Source organism: Erinaceus europaeus, chromosome 6 (genome assembly GCF_950295315.1).
Source record: "Erinaceus europaeus chromosome 6, mEriEur2.1, whole genome shotgun sequence".
In the NCBI taxonomy this organism is placed as follows: Eukaryota; Metazoa; Chordata; class Mammalia; order Eulipotyphla; family Erinaceidae; genus Erinaceus; species Erinaceus europaeus.
This window is the reverse complement of record NC_080167.1, coordinates 45597188-45617178: the sequence shown is the minus strand read 5'-3', so window position 1 is coordinate 45617178 and position 19991 is coordinate 45597188. Positions and strand designations below refer to the sequence as shown.

General features: G+C 43.3%; 1 pseudogene; it reads left to right on the top strand.

Moving 5' to 3' along the window:
* The first annotated feature begins 8554 nt into the window (after positions 1–8554).
* On the top strand, positions 8555–14568 carry LOC103124055 (DNA-directed RNA polymerase II subunit RPB11-a-like; annotated as a pseudogene).
* The last annotated feature ends 5423 nt before the right edge of the window (positions 14569–19991 follow it).

Sequence of the window (19991 nt, the reverse complement as noted above, 5' to 3'; positions counted from 1 at the left end):
TTGTGGTTATTATTATTGTTGTTGTTATTGGTGTCGTTGTTGTTGGATAGGACAGAGAGAAATGGAGAGAGGAGGGGAAGACAGAGAGGGGGAGAGAAAGACACCTACAGACCTGCTTCACCTTCTGTGAAGCGATCCCCCTCCAGGTGGGGAGCTGGGGGCTTGAACCAGGATGCTTAGGCGGGTCCTTGAGCTCCGCGCCACCTGCGCTTAATCTGCTGCACTACCACCCGGCCCCCTCTTGCCTCTTTTCTTCTCTGTTAAAAGGGAAACAAGAGTTTTCCAGAGCCAGAAAACAAAGTGTTTGCCAAGTGTACTACCCAGGTTCTAGTCTGGTTCTCATTGCATTCATTCAGTGCTGTAGTTTTTGTTTTTTATTTTACCTTTATCTGCCACTGTTTCTATCATATAAAATAAAATGAATTTATATTGTATGATTTCAGTCACTACATACCCCCCCACACACGTATTCACCAATGTGTTTACAATGATTATTAATGGGAGTCAGAGGGTAGCGCAGCGGGTTAAGCGCACTCGGCGCAAAGCGCAAGGACCAGCTTAAGAATCCTGGTTCCAGCCCCTGTCTTCCCACCTGCAGGGGAGTTGCTTCACAGGCCTTGAAGCAGGTCTGCAGGTGTCTATCTTTCTCTCTCCTTCTCTGTCTTCCCCTCCTCTCTCCATTTCTCTCTGTCCTATCCAACAACGACGACATCAATAACAACAACAATAATAACTACACTAATAAAACGAGGGCAACAAAAAGGGAATAAATAAATAAATATTTTTTAAAAACCAAATGATTATTCTTGAGAAGAAAGAACAGAACTGGAGGCATCACACTCGAGATCTCAAATTGTATTATAGGGCTGTTGTCATCAAAACTGCTTGGTACTGGAACATGAATAGACATACTGACCAGTGGAATAGAATTGAGAGCCCAGAATTAAGCCCCCACACCTATGGACATCTAATCTTTGACAAAGGGGCTCAGACTATTAAATGGAGAAAGCAGAATCTCTTCAACAAATGGTGTTGGAAAAAATGGGTTGAAACATGCAGAAGAATGAAACTGAACCACTATATTTCACCAAATACAAAAGTAAATTCCAAGTGGATCAAGGACTTGGATGTTAAACCAGAAACTATCAGATACTTAGAGGAAAATATTGGCAGAACTCTTTTCTGCATAAATTTAAAAGAAATCTTCAATGAAACAAATCCAACTACAAAGAAGACTAAGGCAAGTATAAACCTATGAGACTACATCAAATTAAAAAGCTTCTGCACAACAAAAGAAACCACTGCCCAAACCAAGAGACCCCCTCACAGAATGGGAGAAGATCTTTATATGCCATATGTCAGACAAGAGTTTACTAACCAAAATATATAAAGAGCTTGCCAAACTCAACAACAAGGAAATAAATAAGCCCATCCAAAAATGGAGAGAGGACATGGACAGAATATTCACCACAGAAGAGATCCAAAAGGCCGAGAAACACATGAAGAAATACTCCAAGTCTTTGATTATCAGAGAAATGCAAATAAAAACAACCATGAGACACCATTTCACTCCTGTAAGAATGTTGTACATCAGAAAAGGTAACAGCAGCAAATACTGGAGAGGGTGTGGGGTCAAAGGAACCCTCCTGCACTGCTGGTGGGAATGTCAATTGGTCCAACCTCTGTGGAGAACAGTCTGGAGAACTCTCAGAAGGCTAGAAATGGACCTACCCTATGACCCTGCAATTCCTCTCCTGAGGATATATCCTAAGGAACTCAACACACCCATCCAAAAAGATCTGTATACACATATGTTCTTAGCAGCACAATTTGCAATAGCCAAAACCTGGAAGCAACCCAGGTGTCCAACAACAGATGAGTGGCTGAGCAAGCTGGGGGTCTATATACACAATGGAATACTACATAGCTATAAAAAAGGTGACTTCACCGTTTCCAGCCAATCTTGGATGGACCTTGAAAAATTCATGTTAAGTGAAATAAGTCAGAAACAGAAGGATGAATATGGGATGATCTCACTCTCAGGCAGAAGTTGAAAAATAAAATCAGAAGAGAAAACACAAGTAGAACCTGAACTGGAATTGGCATATTGCACCAAAGTAAAGGACTCTGGGGTGGGTGGGAGGGAGAATACAGGTCCAAGAAGGATGACAGAGGACCTAGTGGGGGTTGTATTGTTATATGGAAAACTTTGAAATGGTATGCATGTACAAACTTTTGTATTTACTGTTGAATGTAAAACATTAATTCCCCAATAAAGAGATAAAAAAAAAACAATGATTATTAATGAGTTGAAGAAACTTGGGTCATTTTTTTATGTTTCATCATATTATTTTCTTGTTTTCCAGAATTGCTGAAAGCTATTTATTGATCATCAGGAAAATGAGATTGCTGGGTTGATTTTTTTTGTTTGTTTTGAATTTAACACCAAAGAATTGCAACAGATCATTTTCCCTATAAACTACCTGTTTCAGACTTTAGGCAAGTTATGGATCTCTCACCCCCAGTTGGATCAACCACAAAATGAGATTAAAGAACAGCTACTCATGAAGCTTGGAGAGAAAAAAAAAAAAATATATATATATATATACCTGTCAATATTTCCATTTTATAAATAAAAATTAAAAAAGAAATATTCCTTCTAGAATTAAAAAATGCTAGGAGGGCCTTTGAGCTTTAAACATGTGTTAGTCTAAAGCACATGCAATGTATCTATAGCATGAGGTAAAAATTTTGCTCATAAATAAATAATTTGCTTTAAATATATATATGGCAGGGGTAGATAGCATAATGGCTATGCAAACAGACTCTCATGCCTGAGACTCCAGAATCCCAGGTTCAAACCCTCACACCACTATAAGCCAGAGCTGAGCAGTGCTCTGGTTATGAATATATATATATATATATATATATATATATATATATATATATATATATAGTCACTTTGCTGTCATTACCATTCTGAAAAAAAAGCCTTTTCTTTTAGATACTACTTTTTTTATTGTACACACACATAATTGGAAATATAGAATGCTTGGGAGTCGGGTTGTAGTACAGCGGGTTAAGCGCAGGTGGCGCAAAGCACAAGGACCTGCATAAGGATCCCTGTTCGAACCCCGGCTCCCCACCTGCAGGGGAGTCGCTTCACAGGCGGTGAAGCAGGTCTGCAGGTGTCTGTCTTTCTTTCCTCCTCTCTGTCTTCCCCTCCTCTCTCCATTTCTCTCTGTCCTATCCAACAACAACAATAATAACTACAACAATAAAACAACAAGGGCAACAAAAGGGAATAAATAAATAAAATAAATATTAAAAAAAAGAAAGAAATATAGAATGCTTATATTAATATTAAATATTATCACATCTATATATTACATATTTATGTATATTTAATATACTTGGTTATTTTATATTAATATTAAATATTAATGCTTTAGCAATATTTAGAGGAACATGTAAATACAGATACTATTTTAATATTTAATTTATCTGTTCATTTATAAGTTAGAGACGGAGAAATTGAGGGGGAAGAGGAGATAGGGAGATAAAAAGAAAGAGACGGCGGAATCCGGCGGTAGCGCAGTGGCTTAAGCGCACATGGCGCAAAGCACAAGGACCCGCGGAAGGATCCGGGTTCGAACCCCCGGCTCCCCACCTGCAGGGGAGTCGCTTCACAAGCGGTGAAGCAGGTCTGCAGGTGTCTGTCTTTATCTCCTCCTCTCTGTCTTCCCCTCTTCTCTCCATTTCTCTCTGTCCTACTCAACAACGACAACAATAATAATTACAACAATAAAACAATAGGGCAACAAAAGGGAATAAATAAATTAATAAAAAAAAAAAGGAGACAGGAGTCAGGTGGTAGCGCAGCATGTTCAGCTCAGGTGGCACAAAGCATAAGGACTGGGCGTAAGGATCCTAGTTGGAACCCCCCCCCCTCCCCACCTACAGGGGGGTCACTTCACAAGTGGTCAAGCAGGTCTGCAGGTGTCTTTCTCTCCCCCTCTCTATCTTCCCCTCCTCTCTCCATTTCTCTCTGTCCTATCCAACAAAGACAATAACCATAATAACTACAACAATAAAACAACAAGAGCAACAAAAGGGAATAAATAAACATAGAAAAAAGAAAAAAAGAAAGAGACCTACAGCACTGCTTCACTGTCTGGGAAGTTTCCCCCTGGAATGAGTATGGGGGCTTAACCCCACATCCTTGTGCATGGTACAAGAGCATTCAACCAGGTGCATCACCACCCAACCCCCAGATATTCAACAGTAAGTACAATAGTTTGCGCATGCATAACATCGCCCAGTTCCCATATAACAATACAAACCCCACTAGGTCCTCTGAATCCTTCATGGACCTGTATTCTCCCCACCCACCCACCCCAGAGTCTTTTACTTCGGTGCAATACACCAACAGATACAGTTTTTTTAAAGGTCTAATATTTATCAAACTGTGCTATAAATGATACAGACATTTTATCTTCTTTCATTTATTTTTTAGAAGGTATTGATTTTACTTTAAAGATAATTATGCTGAGACTGGAAGGATTTAAGAAGCAGGCATAGTTTTTTTTTTTCAATAACCTCACAGAGAAGAAAAAAAGTTTATTCCTTCTCAATATTCATAGCCAATACATGAGATGTAATTGGATAAAGCTAATAATATAAATAATCTTTATTTTCCTCCTTGAGCCAGACGGGTGATAGCAGAATATTAGCTTTATTATTAATGACAGTTGACTCATGAATGAATATAGCTTATAATAGGCCTATTATTTTTCAAATATGTTGTTCATGGTTTCAGAAGATTTATGAACTTAGTTATAGATATTATTTGACAAAAGTTCTTCCCAAACATTCCATTCTCTGCAATAAGAAGCTGGGGATATATGTTTTCTCTAGGCAAGAATTCAGAAGAAGAGGAAGAAACAAGTTGTATGCTTCTTTTTATTATTAATTTAATAATTATTGGCAAGACTGTAGGATAAAAGGGGTACAATTCCACATAATTCCCACCACCAGAGTTCCGTATCCCATCCTTCCATTGGGAGTTTTCCTATTCTTTGTTGTTGTTGTTGTTCTTTTTTTTTTTTAATTTATTTCTTTATTGGGGAATTAATGTTTTACATTCAACAGTAAATACAATAGTTTGTACATACATAACATTCCCCAGTTTCCCATTTAACAATACAACCCCCACTATGTCATTTATCATCCTTCATGGACCTGCATTCTCCCTGTTGTTCTTCTTCTAATTTAAAATGGAGACACTGACAAGACCATAGGATAAGAGGGGTACAATTCCACACAATTCCCACCATCAGAACTCCGTATCCCATCCCCTCCCCTGATAGCTTTCCTATTTTTTTTTCCCCATCCCTCCAGGGTTATCGCTGGGGCTCAGTTTGGTGCCAGCACTACAAATCTACTGCTCCTGGAGGCTATTTTTCCCAATTTGTTCCCCTTGTTGTTTCCCTTGTTGTGGCTGTTATTGTTGTTATAGCTGTTGTTTTTGTTGGATAAAACAGAGAGAAATCAAGAGAGGACGGGAAGAGAGGGAGAAAGATAGACACCTGCAGACCTGCTTCACTGCTTGCGAAGCGACCCTCCCCCACTGCAGGTAGGGAGCTGGAGCTATGGGCTCAAACCGGGATCCTTATGCCTATCCTTGCACTTTGGGCCATATGTGCTTATCCCACTGTGCTACCACCCAGTCCCCTGATTTCCTATTCTTTATCCCTCTGGGGACGTGGACCCGAGATCATTATGGGATGCAGAAGGTGGAAGGTCTGGCTTCTGTAATTGCTTCTCTACTGGACATAGACATAGGCAGGTCAATCTATACTCCCAGCCTGTTTCTATCTTTCCCTAGTGGGACAGGGCTCTGGAGAGGTGAGATTCCAGGACACACTGTCCTGTCCAGGGAAGTCAGGTTGACATTGCAGTAGCATCTACAACTTGGTGGCTGAAAAAAGCATTAACATATAAAGCATATAAAGCTGGGAGTCAGGTGGTGGCACAGTGGGTTAAACACATGTGGTGCAAAGTGCAAGGACTGGAGTAAGGGTCCAGGTTGAGCCCCCTGCTCCCCACCTGCAGGTGAGTCACTTCACGGGCATTAAAGCAGGTCTGCAGGTGTCTGTCTTTCCCTCCTCCTCTCTGTCTTCCCCTCCTCTCTCCATTTCTCTCTGTCCTATCTAACAACAATGACATCAATAACAACAACAATAATAACTACAACAATAAAACAACAAGGGCAACAAAAGGGAATAAATAAATATATATATATTTTTTAAAGCAGAGGACTTAATGAGGGTTGAATTGTTTTGTGGAAAGTTAGAAATGTTATGCATGTACAAATTATTGTATTTTACTGTCAAGTGTAGACCATTAATCCCCCGATAAATAAATTAAAACAAAACAAAAAAGATATAAATCTAAACATATTGTTTAAGGTAAGAATATAGCATATAAGATTTGGAGACTACATTTTGGAAAAAGCTAGGAAGTCTATTTTAAGTATATTCCAAGGGGCCCATAACTTTACTAATTTTACCTGAATGAACCCCATAGCTAACATGCATGTGAACTAAAGGTGTTGTCTGGGGAGATGGTGTCAGAGTTGGAAATAGGACTAGAAAGCTGGATTGGGGAAGAGAGTAGCATAGATAGATAGATAGATAGATAGATAGATAGATACAGATAGATAGGTATCATCATATATAAATACCATTATATATAAGTGCCATTAACTGTAAACCACATCGATCCAATCTGGGGCCCATATTCAGCACAGGAGTCTGTAAATTTTCTGCATCACTGTAGGTCTCAGCTCGCATTCCATGGTCATAGCTAGGAGTGTTCTAGGCTGCACTCATTTTGGGACCAGTCTTCCACGAGTGGCAGAGTATGTTGACCCAGCTGCCCTTAGGAGAGTGGGCAGTCCTTACCATTGTTGTTCTACACTGAAGGCAAGATCCTATAGAGGTCTACAAGAGGGTCCACGATGCTGTTCCTGATGGAGATGACCAGTGATGGTAGAGGGATCTGTTAGAGATCTAGGCCCATCATATCTTTGTGGGAATCCCAGGATTCCCTGACTAGGGCCCCAGATGTTGGGGTGCCCTGGTAGTGACCAAAAGGGGCATCATTAAAGTGTGCCAGTCTCTTGCCTATATCCAGCTTTTGTAGTCCCTGCTTTGACAAGGTTAGCCTTAGAGTGATTGAGGGAAGTGAAATAGGAAGTAGGTGAGGAGGGTATCTAGGTCTAAGTAGAAACAATTTGATTAAGTACTTTATGGTGTTTTTTTTAGGTCTTTCTACTTGCTTGCTGCACTAACTGAGTCACTGCAAACTATTGTGTACTTTTCCTTCAAGGTACATTTTCCCGTAACTCATGGATACATGTGCACCTGTGACAAGTTGTATGTTTTAAGTTCCTGTGTAATATGTATAGTTTAATGAGTCATCTGGAACAAAAGACTTAGTGTTGTTTCCCAGAGTACTTCATACTCTATGTAAACATAGACTTCTTTCTGAAAAGCCTTCTAAAGGAAGCACATCTTGGGGGCCAGGCAACAGTGCACTCAGTTAAACACACATATTATCATGTGTAAGGCCTTGGGTTCAAGCCCCTGCTCCCCACTTAAAGGGGTGACGCTTCATGAGTGATGAAGTAGATCTGCAAGTGTGTATCTTTCTCTTTCTGTCCCCTCTCAATTTCTTTCTGTCCTGTCAAAAATAAATAAATAAATAAAATGGGGGGGAGAAAAAAATTGCCACTGGGAGTGATGGATTCATAGCACCTGCACCCAAGCCCCAGTGATAACTCTAGTGACAATAAAAAATTAAAAACTGGGGCTGTGCAGTAGCGCAGCGGGCTAAGCGCACCTGGTGCAAAGCACGTGGCGCAAGGCACAAGGACCAGCTTAAGGATCGTGGTTCAAGCCCCCAGCTCCCCACTTGCAGGGAAGTCGCTTCACAAGCGGTGAAGCAGGTCTGCAGGTATCTATCTTTCTCTCCCCCTCTCTGTCTTCCCCTCCTCTCTCAATTTCTCTCTGTCCTAGCCAACAAAAATAAAAATAAAATATAAAAAAAAATTAAAAATAAAAAAGCACATCTTGGGCACATACATAAGCTATCTTTATTAGTTCACTTGTGTAAAGAAGTGTCCTTCTAAGGGAGTCAGGCGGTGGCACAGCGGGTTAAGCACACGTGACGCAAAGCGCAAAGATCATGTAAATATCCCTGTTCGAGGTCCTGTCTCCCCACCTGCAGGGGAGTCACTTCACAAGTGGTGAAGCAGGTCTGCAGATGTCTCTCTTTCTCCCCACCCCTGTCTTCCCCTCCTCTTTCCATTTCTCTCTGTCCTATCCAGCAACAACAACATCAATAACCACAACGATGTTAAACAACCAGGGCAACAAAAGGGAAAATAAATTTTTTAAAAAAGCTTTAAAAAAAAGTGTCCTGAGAATTCAAGTGATAAAGTGCTAGTATAAGGGTCTCATAGACTGAAGCTATCAAGAACTGTCCCACGATGAAAGAGCATTACTGGTAAGGTTGCATGACTCCATGCAATATGTTTCACCACAAGGAAGATGAAAATCCTGCCATGTTGGGTAACACGGATGGAGCTGAAGGACACCGTGCTAAAATAAAAAAAAAAAAAAAAGAAGGTTGGGAAGACAGCACATGATTATGCAAAAAACCTTTCCTTCCTGAGGCACCAAGGGTCCCAGTACCACCACAAGCTAGAGCTAAACAGTGTTGTGATAAAATAAATAAAATTAGGGAGTCAGGCGGTAGCGCAGCGGGTTAAGCGCACATGATACAAAGCGCAAGGACTGGTAAGGATCCTGGTTCGAGCCTCCGGCTCCCCACATGCAGAGGAGTCGCTTCACAGGCGGTGAAGCAAGTCTGCAGGTGTCTGTCTTTCTCTCACCTTCTCTGTCTTCCCCTCCTCTCTCCATTTCTCTCTGTCCTATATAACAACGACAACAACAGTAATAATAACTACAACAATAAGAAACAACAAGGGTAACAAAAGGGAAAATAAATAAATAAATATAAAAAATTTATTTAAAATAAAATAAATAATAAATTAATTAAATTAAAATAATTAATTTGGGGGGCTGGGTGGTGGCGCACCTGATTGAGTACACATGTTATAATGCTCAAGGACCCAGGTTCAAACCCCCAGTCCCCTCCTGCAGGGGGAAAACTTTCCTGCAGGTGTCTCTCAGTCTCTTTCCTTCTCTGTCTCCCCCTTCCTCTCGACTTCTGGCTCTCTCTATCCAATAAATAAATAAATACATAAAGATAATAAAAAATTTTTTAAATTAATTTTTAAAAAGAAGAAGATAAAGACTGCTTGGTGGTACTTATAAATGGTTTCTCTACTAGTTAGACTCACAGATGCAGGGAGAATGATGGTAGCATTGGTCAGAAAAGGCAGAAGTGTAGTCATGTTGGCCCTAGGGTACAAGCTCAGTCATGCTGATTAGTTTCAGGCTTACACAGAAAGCGAAGTATCTGTATTAGCTACCTGAATTCTGCTAAGAAAGACAGAATGGGGGAGGGGGCAGTGGAATAGCTCACTTGGATAGTGCACTGCTTTGCTGTGTACATGACCCAGGTTCAAGCCCAGCCCCACCTCATTGAAGGAAGTTTTGGTGCTGTGGTCTTTATACTTTCTTTGCCTCTGTCTTAAAAAAAAAAGAAAAAGAAGAAAGAATTGTGTGAGGTCTATGGGGCCTGTCTCCACCCTAAGTGTAGTGGGGAGAGCCAGGGGGAGAAAAAGATGGGGGAAGGGGAGAGGGAAGAAAAGAAGGAGGGGAGGAGGGAGAGGAGGGACTTGGGCTGGGCTAGGTTGGGTGTCCTCTGAGTCTGTCTCAGCCAAGGCTCTCAGGAGTCTCCTCTGGGGGTGGGGCACAGAAGGAGGGGAAGGTGTGAGTGTCCCCTAGCCTGAGCTTGACCCTGAGCCTCCATCCTGAGGAGTTTCTACAGGTTACAGAAATCACAGTTCCAAACACTCTTGCTATGGGCTTTTGTTCCGGGGTCACCTCTCCCCCAAACTCACTGGGATCGCAGTGTCCTTCCAGATGACAAGAGCAAGGACGGACAGGGTCACAGGCTGGTGGTGAATCTTGAATCTGTTCTCCTAACTGTGAGTTAAGTTCAGGCAGGGGCCATGTGGCTTTGGGGTGGGGGTGGGGCTGCCCAGGAGGAGTCATAAAGGAGGTTTGAAGCTGCTAGTAATGTTCTGATTATTGTTACTTTTTTTCTTTCTTCTTTTTTTTTTTTTTCCAGAGCACTGCTCAGCTCTCACTTATGGTGGTGCGGGGGATTGAACCTGGGACTTTGGAGCCTCAGGCACAAGAGTCTCTTTGCATAACCACTATGCTATCTACCCCAGTACCACCACAAGCTAGAGCTAAACAGTGCTCTGATAAAATAAATAAAACTAGGGAGTCAGGCGGTAGCGCAGTGGGTTAAGCGAACATGGTACAAAGCACAAGGACTGGTAAGGATCCCGGTTTGAGACCCCGGCTCTCTACCTGCAGGGGAGTCACTTCACAAGCAGTGAAACAGGTCTGCAGGTGTCTATCTTTCTCTCCCTCTCTCTGTCTCCTTTCCTCTCTCCATTTCTCTCTGTCCTATCCAACAATGACATCAATAACAACAACAACACTAAAAACAAGGGCAACGGGAGTCGGGCTGTAGCGCAGCGGGTTAAGCACAGGTGGCGCAAAGCACAAGGACCGGCATAAGGATCCCGGTTCGAACCCCGGCTCCCCACCTGCAGGGGAGTCACTTCACAAGCAGTGAAACAGGTCTGCAGGTGTCTATCTTTCTCTCCTCCTCTCTGTCTTCCCCTCCTCTCTCCATTTCTCTCTGTCCTATCCAACAACGACAACAACAATAATAACTACAACAATAAAACAACAAGGGCAACAAAAGGGAATAAATAAATAAAATAAATATTTAAAAAAATGAATAAAAAAACAAGGGCAACAAAAGGGAAAATAAAATTTAAAAAAATTTTTTTAAACTTTTAAATGTAGGTAAGTGGAACTTTTGCTATTCCTCTCCTCCCTCCCCTCTCTGCCTCTCACCCACTGTCTAGAAGGAAAAAAGAAGAGGAGGAAGAAGAGGAAAAAGGAGGAAGAGGAGGAAGAAAAAGAGGAAGAGGAGAAAGAGAAGGAGGAGAAGTTTGTCTGGAGCAGTGGAATCATGTAGGTAGGAACATTAGGAATAATCCTGTGGGTAGTGTGGTCTGGGAGGTGGCCTAGAGATAAATGGTAAGGCTTTGAACTCTCAAGCATGAGGTCCTGAGTTCGATCCCTGGCAGCACATGTGCCAGAGTGATGTCTGGTTCTTTCTCTCTCCACCTATCTTTCTCATTAATAAATAAACAAAATCTTTAAAAAATAATAATCCTGCGGGTAATAATCATACTTACTGTGTATCCTACTGAGGCAGACTCCTGAGAGCCAGACCTTGCTGACACCTCTGGAGCCCAAGGCTGGGTTTGACTGGGAGCTCCTGGCTCTGCAGGGCCCAGCCCCCCCCTCAGTGGTGCTCCAGGACCTTTCCCAAAGGGGATCCCACCTCTTCAGGTTGGGCTGGGTTGGGCAGGTGACCTGAAGGTGGAGGGAGGGATGAGTCTAACCTCTACTTCAGCCTGAACTCTGCCCTCTCTCAGCTCCCAGGCTTTACAATGTAGGCTTTTGAGCTTCCGTTTCCTGTCTGTGAAATGGGGGTGATAAGAATATTTACTTTGAAGAGTTGTTGTGAGGAGCAAATTAGATAAGGTATTTGAACAGAGTTTTCACTTGGATTGTGTGTTTATTCGGAGAGGTCTGGGAGGATCTGGTAGAGGTTATAGGGGCAAAGGGCAGCAGTGAAGCTTCCTTCTTGTCAGTCTGGGGACTGTCATTCTAAGGGAATGGATTGGATAAATGGTTGTGTGGTATGCAGTGCTATTTCTTGTTCAGAGCTCTCTTCTTTTATGGCCTTGTGTGGTTGGAAGTGGGGCAATATCTTTTAAAATCCAGGGCCCAAGTCATGTCCCCAGTGTCCCCATCTCATTCCGACAAATTGAATGAGTTCTTTTTTGTTTTCTTTGCCCTTTTTGTTTTGTTTTGCTTTTCTATTGCCACCAGGGTTGTCATTGGGGCTTGGTGTGGGTACTATGAATCTATTGCTTCCCGAAGAGGGGGAGATAGAGACAGCCACAGGCCTGCTTCACTTCTTGTAAAACATCCCCCCCTCTGCAGGGGGCTTGAACCCAGGTCCTTGCACATGGTAATATGCGCACTTAACCATCACTACCTGACCCCTCCTTTTTTTTTTCTTTCTTTTTTTTTTTTTTTGCCTCCAGGGTTATTGCTGGGGCTTGGTGCCTGCACTATGAATCCACTGCTCCTGGAGGCCTTTTTTTTTTTTCCCCTTTGTTGCCCTTGTAGTTTTATCATTGTGTGGTTATGATTATTGTTGTCATTGATATCGTTGTTGGATAGGACAGAGAGAAATGGAGAGAGATGGTGCCTGCACTATGAATCCACTGCTCCTGAAGGCCTTTTTTTTTTTTCCCTTTGTTGCCCTTGTTGTTTTATCATTGTTGTGGTTATGATTATTGTTGTCATTGATATCATTGTTGTTGGATAGGACAGAGAGAAATGGAGAGAGATGGGGAAGACAGAGGGGGAGAGAAAGATAGACACCTGCAGACATGCTTCACTGCTTATGAAACGACCCCCTGCAGATGGGGAGCTGGGGGCTCGAACCGGGATCCTTCCACTGGTCCTTGCGCTTTGTACTGTGTGCGCTTAAACCACTGTGCTATTGCCTGACACCCCCCCTCCTTTTTTAAAATTGTTGTTGGGGGTTCACGCCTCTAAACTGACTTTTCAGATAGAAATATGGAGGAGAGAGGGAAAGACACCTTAGCACTGAACCTTCCCACAGGTGATGATTGTTGGGCTTGAACCTGGGTTGTAACATGATGAGCCCTCAGGTTCAATCCCCTGCACCACCTGCGCAGCTGAGCAGTGCTCTAGTCTGTCTTTGTCTCTCATCTAAGTAAAATAGATAAATAATATTTTATAAAAAGAAAAACACAGAAAAAAATACTTCTTTACTTTTCCTACAACCCAAATAAATACATCACCCAGATTTAAACCCAGCTCCCACTGCACTGAAGAAGTTTCAGTCTGTGTTTTCCTACCACCACCCCCCCACACACACAAAGTCAGCCTGGAGTGGTGAAGCCCCAAAGCTGATATGTACTAAATAAATAAATAAATAATAATAAACAGCAAAGAGACTATATCAGCTCTGGACAAAATCCAGCTATAACTTCACTCCAGTTTTTATAAGGTTTGTTTTACTTATTTCATGAGCTACAGAGAGAGGGAAGAGAGAGGCTAGAGTATTATCTGTGGTGTCAGGGATAGAACTCAGGGTCCATGCCTGCAAACCCAACACTGCACCATCTACTGGGCCATACACACACACACACACACACACACACACACACACACACACACACACACACACACACACGGCCTGGGAAGTGGTGTAGTGAATAAAGTGTTGGACTCTTAAGAATAAAGTCCCGGGTTCGAGCCCCTGGCTCCCCACCTGTAAGAGGTCACTTCGCAAGCGTGAAGCAGGTCTTTCTCTTTTCCTTTCTGTCTTCCCCTCCTCTCTCCATTTCTCTCTGTCCTATCCAACAACAACAACAGCTGTGACAACAATAACAACTACAACAAGCACAACAACAAGGGCAAAATGGGAAAAATTGCCTCCAGGAGCAGTGGATTCATAGTGCAGGCAATAACCCTGGAGGCAAAAAAAAAAAAAAAAAAAGAATAAAGTCCCAGTGCGGATACCGCAGCATCGCATCGCTGCAATGAAAGCGCCTCCGGTGTGTCGTTCCTGCTCTTCGAGGGCGAGAAGATCACCATTAACAAGGACACCAAGGTCCCCAATGCCTGTTTTTTTTCACCATCAACCAGGAAGACCACACGCTGGACAACATCATCAAGTCGCAGCGCTGAAGGACCCGCAGGTGCTCTTCATGGGCTACAAGGTCCCCCACCCCCTGGAGCACAAGGACAGCATCCGTGTGCAGACCACCCGGACTACAGCCCCCAGGAGGCCTTCACTGTTCATCACCAACCTCATCAGCCAGCTCTCACTGCTGGAGGAGCGCTTCCCCGTGGCCGGCAAGGACAAGCACAAAGGCACCGAATAGCTGGCCACAGGGTCTCCCGGGAGAGTTACCCACCCCGAGGCCTGTACCTCGTACAAGACTGAACTGGCATAGACACCCCATGGCCCCGTGGAGGGCCGTGTCCGTCCAGGGCAGCTAAAAGCACCCCGGCACAAACCGCATTTCAGGCTCCTCATGAGGAAGTTTAATAACAACCGTCCCTGTCTGAAGAAAAAAAAAAAAAAAAAAGAATAAAGTTCCTAGTTCAATCCCCAGCATTGTTTATATCAGCTCTCTCTCCTTCTCTCCCTCTCTCTCTCTCTCTCTCTCTCTCTCTCACACACACACACACACACACACACACACACACACACACAATCCATAAATAAATCTTTAAAAGAAATAAAGAAACTGCTGAATTCCCAAGGAGGCACTCCAAGCCATCCAGCAGTAAACAACAGCAAAGGCTGGGCTGCATAATGAGGAGAGAAGGAGGCATTGTGCACGCTGGTTAGCAGCAAGCCTGCAGATGAAATATGAGAAGCCAAGAATCAGAAAGGACAGAGCCTGGCCAAACCGAGGCCAGCTGCACCTCACCATCTGTCCGTCACTTACTCTGTGTCAGGTGTTCCGGTCTCCAGGCTCCTGGCGACCAGATGACTTCCTTCCCCACAGTCCTTCTCCTGAGCAGTTCCAGCACCTGCCTCTACGCGCATTCCTTAGCTCCGGGCGCCCCCTTCTGACAATAGCGAGAGTGCACCTCTCTCAGAAATTGGAATTGTTAAAATTGTTATAATTGGATTGCTCTCAAATGTATATATATTATTTACCACAGAGGTTCAAGCCTCTGCTCCCCACCTGCATGAGGAAGCTTCAGGAGTGGTGAAGCAGGACTGTAGATGTCTCTCTCTCCCTCTGTCTCTCCCTTTTCTCTTTGTAAATATATTTTATTTATTGATGAGAGGGATAGGAAGAGAGAGAAAGAACCAGACATCACTCTGATACATGTGCCAATGGAGATCAAACTCAGAACCTCATGCCTAAGGGTCAAACACTCTATCCACTGCACCACCTCCCAGACCACTTGCTTTTACCCTCAATTTCTTTCTGTGTCTATTCAGAATAAAATAAATATTTTTAAATGGGTGGGGAAAATAACATAATGGATATGCAAAAAGGATGTCATGCCTGAAGCTCTGAGGTCCCAGGTTTAATCCACCATGAACCAGAGCTGAGTACTGCTCTAATGAAATAGATAAATAAGTTCGGAATTCTACTTGTTTATTGCCTTAGAGAATATATTTAATCTTAGTGCAGTAGTGTAGTCATTTATCCAGTAAGTATTTGTTGAACATCTGTGTTCCAAGGGTTTCTGATGGAGCTTATTCTCAGTCGAGAGTGCTGTGTTAAAATACACACCAGCAAGTAAAATCAAGTTTGAAAACCAGTGGTATATTAATAAAAGAAAAAGGAAACAAGGGTTGGATTCGGAGATAGCTCACCCACTAGAGTGCACTTTTCATCATGTGTGAGGACTCAGGTCTGAAGCCCCAAAGTACCATGCAGAGGAGAAACTTCACAAGCAGTGGAGCAGTGCTGTAGTGTCCTATCCCTCACCCTTTCTCACTTTTTACCTAAAAACGAAACAAGCAAGCAAACAAGCAACAACAAGTGCTACGGCCCTGGAGGCAGTGCAATGGCCAGAATGATGGACTCTCAAGCGTGAGGTTGCATGTGTCTGTCTCTCTCCCTCTCTATCACCCCCTTCACTTACGGTTTCTGGCAGTCTCTATCCAATAAATAAATAAATCTTAAAAAAAAATTAAAATAGGGAGTCAGGCTGTGGCACAGTGGGTTAAATGTAGGTGGCGCAAAGCACAAGGACCAGCGTAAGGATCCCAGTTTGAGCCCCCAGCTCCCCACCTGCAGAGGAGTCACTTCACAAGTGGTGAAGTAGGTCTGCAGGTGTCTATCTTTCTCTCCCCCTCTCTGTCTCCTCCTCCTGTCACCATTTCTCTGTCCTATCCAACAACAATGACATCAATAATAACTACAACAATAAAACAACAAGGGCAACAAAAGGGAATAAATAAATATCTAAATTAAATAAAAATAAAAACAAATAAATAGCCAACAAAATAGCTCACTTGGATAATTTGCTGTTTTGTCATGTGCACAGCCCAGGTTCAAACCCAGCCCCCACTCTGTTGAAGGAAGCTTCTGTGCTGTGGTCTCTTTTTTGCCTCCAGGATTATTGCTGGGACTCGGTGCTAGCACTATGAGTCCTACTTCTGCAGAACTTTTTTTTTTTTCCCTCCCCATTTTAGTGGATAGGACAGAGAAATTGAGGGGGGGGGGGAATAGGGAGAGAGAAAGATAAACACCTGCAGACCCGTTTCACCGCTTGTGAAGCGATCCCCCTGCAGGTGGGGAGCTGAGGGCTTGAACTGGGATACTTGTGCCAGTCCTTGCGCTTTGTACTATGTGCATTTAACCTGGTGCACCACTGCCGGACCCGTCTCTTTCATGCTCCCTCTGCTTCCCTGTCTCTACCTAAAAATAAATAAACCATCTCAGTATTTTCCTCTATTGATCACGTTGAAATAGTTTAAACATATATTAAGTATATAAATATAACATACTATTATAATTAATTTCACCTCTTCGTCCTTTTTAATGTGACTACAAGATTCATATATGTGGCTCATGCTGTGTTATTCCTGATGGGCAATGGTGCATTCTAGAATATTCCAAGTGGCCATTTCTTGAGTAGTTACTAGTTGTAAAACACTGTACTATGTGCCTTATACATGACTTACTTATTTTGGATAGAGACAGAGAAATTGAGGAGAGGGAAGATAGAGTGGTAAGACAAAGAGAGACTTGCTGCACTGCTTCACTGCTCATGAAGCTTCTTCCCTGCAGCTACAGAACAGGGCTTGAACTCAGGCCCTTGTACACTCTTAACGTGTGCACTAAATCAGGTGTGCCACTACCAGGCCCCAAACATAATTTTGTTTGGCCATAAAAGTATATGTGATCCCTTCTATTGAGAGTTAAAATATAGATTTTACAATGAGTATGGAGCTTGTCTAAGGAGGTATTTCTGGATGGGGAAAGACCACGATTTTGTTCTGTGACTGTATTGTCAGTCTTCGCCCTAAAACCCGACACACCTGACTTGTGCCACAGAGAAAACCTCACATCACTGAAAGTGCCCACTGGTAAGATGCTTTGTTGGTGTGGCCCCAAATTCTTGGGGTAATCCTGAATGAGTGACTTGTGATAGTCTGGATATAGGAGTTTCCTTGAGCACCATTAATACATTTCTTGGAAATGCCTATTAAGTAACCAAGTGAAATGCACTGGAAACTCATCAGACGCCCCATAAGCACTGGCTACAGCCCCACCCTGAGGACAGAAATAGTAAGTCTCAAGTTCATTGTGAACCTCCTTCCTTCTAGCCTTTCGGGTTACAAGAAGGGGGCCAAATTCAGAGTCACGTGGTTTTCCTTTGCCAAAGTGTTTGCCTGCAGGGAGCAGAGCAAGGTCTGTTCACTCTGAGAAATGACTGGAACAGGGTGTGGCTTTGGGTGATGGGGCGGGGTGGGAGGGCAGCTCTTTCTAGTCAACAAGCAAGGTAGGGAAGGGAAGGGACTACCCAGTGAAATGCTGGATCCCGACAAACTCTGGTGACCCTTCCATGACCTGGTCAAAACTTCTTGGAGCTATACTGCTGCTCAGCTCTTCCTACCCAGCCCCCATTTCTTCCCTCTACACAAATGTCAGAGCTCCAGCTGAAAGCTGAAATCTGCCTTCTCTTGCAACTCTTTCCCCATCACTTGTACATCTAGTTCCATCCCAGATTTAAATTCTCCCATCTGTGCACATAATAAAAACACTGACTTGTGGTCCAGGAGGTGGCACAGTGGATAAAGCATTGGATTCTCAACCATGAAGTCCTGAGTTTAATCCCCCAGCAGCACATGTACCAGAGTGATGATGTCTGGTTCCTTTTTTTTTTTTTTTCAAACCAGAACACTGCTCAGCTCTGGCTTCTCCTTTCTCATGAATAAATTCTTTTGAAAAAATATTGACTAGCCATAAATAAATCACTTTGAAGGTCCAAAGAAATATGTCCATATCAAAGAAAAAGAAGATATACAAAGTCCCTTAAAGCCCACTGAAGAGTTTTCAAAGAACATATATAACAACAGCAAGTAGAAGTGGGTTTCCCAAAACATCTTTTTTATGATTTACTTTTATTAGTATTTTTTATTCCCTTTTGTTGCCCTTCTTATTGTGGTATTTATTACTGTTATTATTGATGTTGTCATTGTTGGATAGGACAGAGAAATGGAGAGAGGAGGGGAAACAGAGAGAGGGAGAGACGAATGCCTGCAGACCTGCTTCAGGGCCTATGAAGCGACTCCCCTGCAGGTGGGGAGCTGGGGCTCGGACCAGGATCCTTAGACCAGTCCTTGTGCCACGTGTGCTTAACCCACTGCGCTACCGCCCTACTCCTTCCCCGAAACATCTTAAGAGAAATGGGAATTGACAAGCACCAAAGTGGTCAACAGTAAAATTGGGCACAGCAGTGTAAAGAGGTAGATTTTAGAGTGCAAAGGGAGCAATGGACTTGTATCCACTGGTGGCAATAAAAGGAGATGGAGGGTAAAGAAGAGGGGAGAAGGGGGAGGGAAGAAAAAGAGGCTAAAAGGCTCTGGGGTGGGTTGGGGGGAGAATACAGATCCAAGGACGACAGAGGACCTAGTGGGGATTGTATTGTTATATGGAAAACTGGGAAATGTTATGCATGTACAAGCTATTATATTTACTGTCGGATGTAGAACATTAATTCCCCAATAAAGAAATTAAATAAAGAGGGGTCCAGGAAGTAGCTCACTGGTAGAGCTCTGTGAGGCTCTGAGTTTAAGCCCTGGCACCGCAGGGAGCAGCAGGAAGTCCATGATTGGTGGAATGGATTTTTCTCTCCCAGCTGCAGGGGGAAGCTTTACCAGCTGTGACTTAGTGCTGCAAGTTACTCCTTGGAGTAACCAACAGCTGAGGTGCTACCCACCAGGAAAAGTGTTCATGAAGTGCAAGGATCTTGGTTGGAGCCCCCAGCTCCCCACCTGCAGGAGCGTCCCTTCACAAGCGGTGAAGCAGGTCTGCAGGTGTCTTTCTCTCCCCCGTCCTGTCCAACAACAGGAATAACAACAATAACCATAAACTGTCGTTAAGGTTCGGGGCTCCAGCAGGCCGGGCTAGCTTCACTACAGTAGACAGACGACCAGAGACACACGGCTGGGCAGGGAAGCTGTATTTCTTTATTCATTAACACCGATTCATAAACTAACCCAAACCAATCACCACACAGATCTGTCCTGCATCCTTCTTCTCTGGCAGCTACCAGCAGAACTCTGGCACTAGGTAGCATAGGGGGCGGGGAGAAAGTGAGGCAGGAAACTAGCAAGGGCCAAACCAATTCTTCCAGAGGTGGGGAGAAGGAGACCAAACCAATATGAAACATACAACAATAAACAAGGGCAACAAAAAGGAAAAAATAGCCTCCAACAGCAGTGGATTCATAGTGCAGGCACTAAGCCCCAGCAGTAACCCTGGAGGCTGTTGTATGCTTTACATTGGTTTGGTCTAGCTCTCCCCCTGCCAGGAAAATTGGTTTAGTCCTGCTAGTTTCCTGGGCCTACTTGACCGCACCCAAAAGAACCCCAAGAGTTAGAGACTTCTTGGT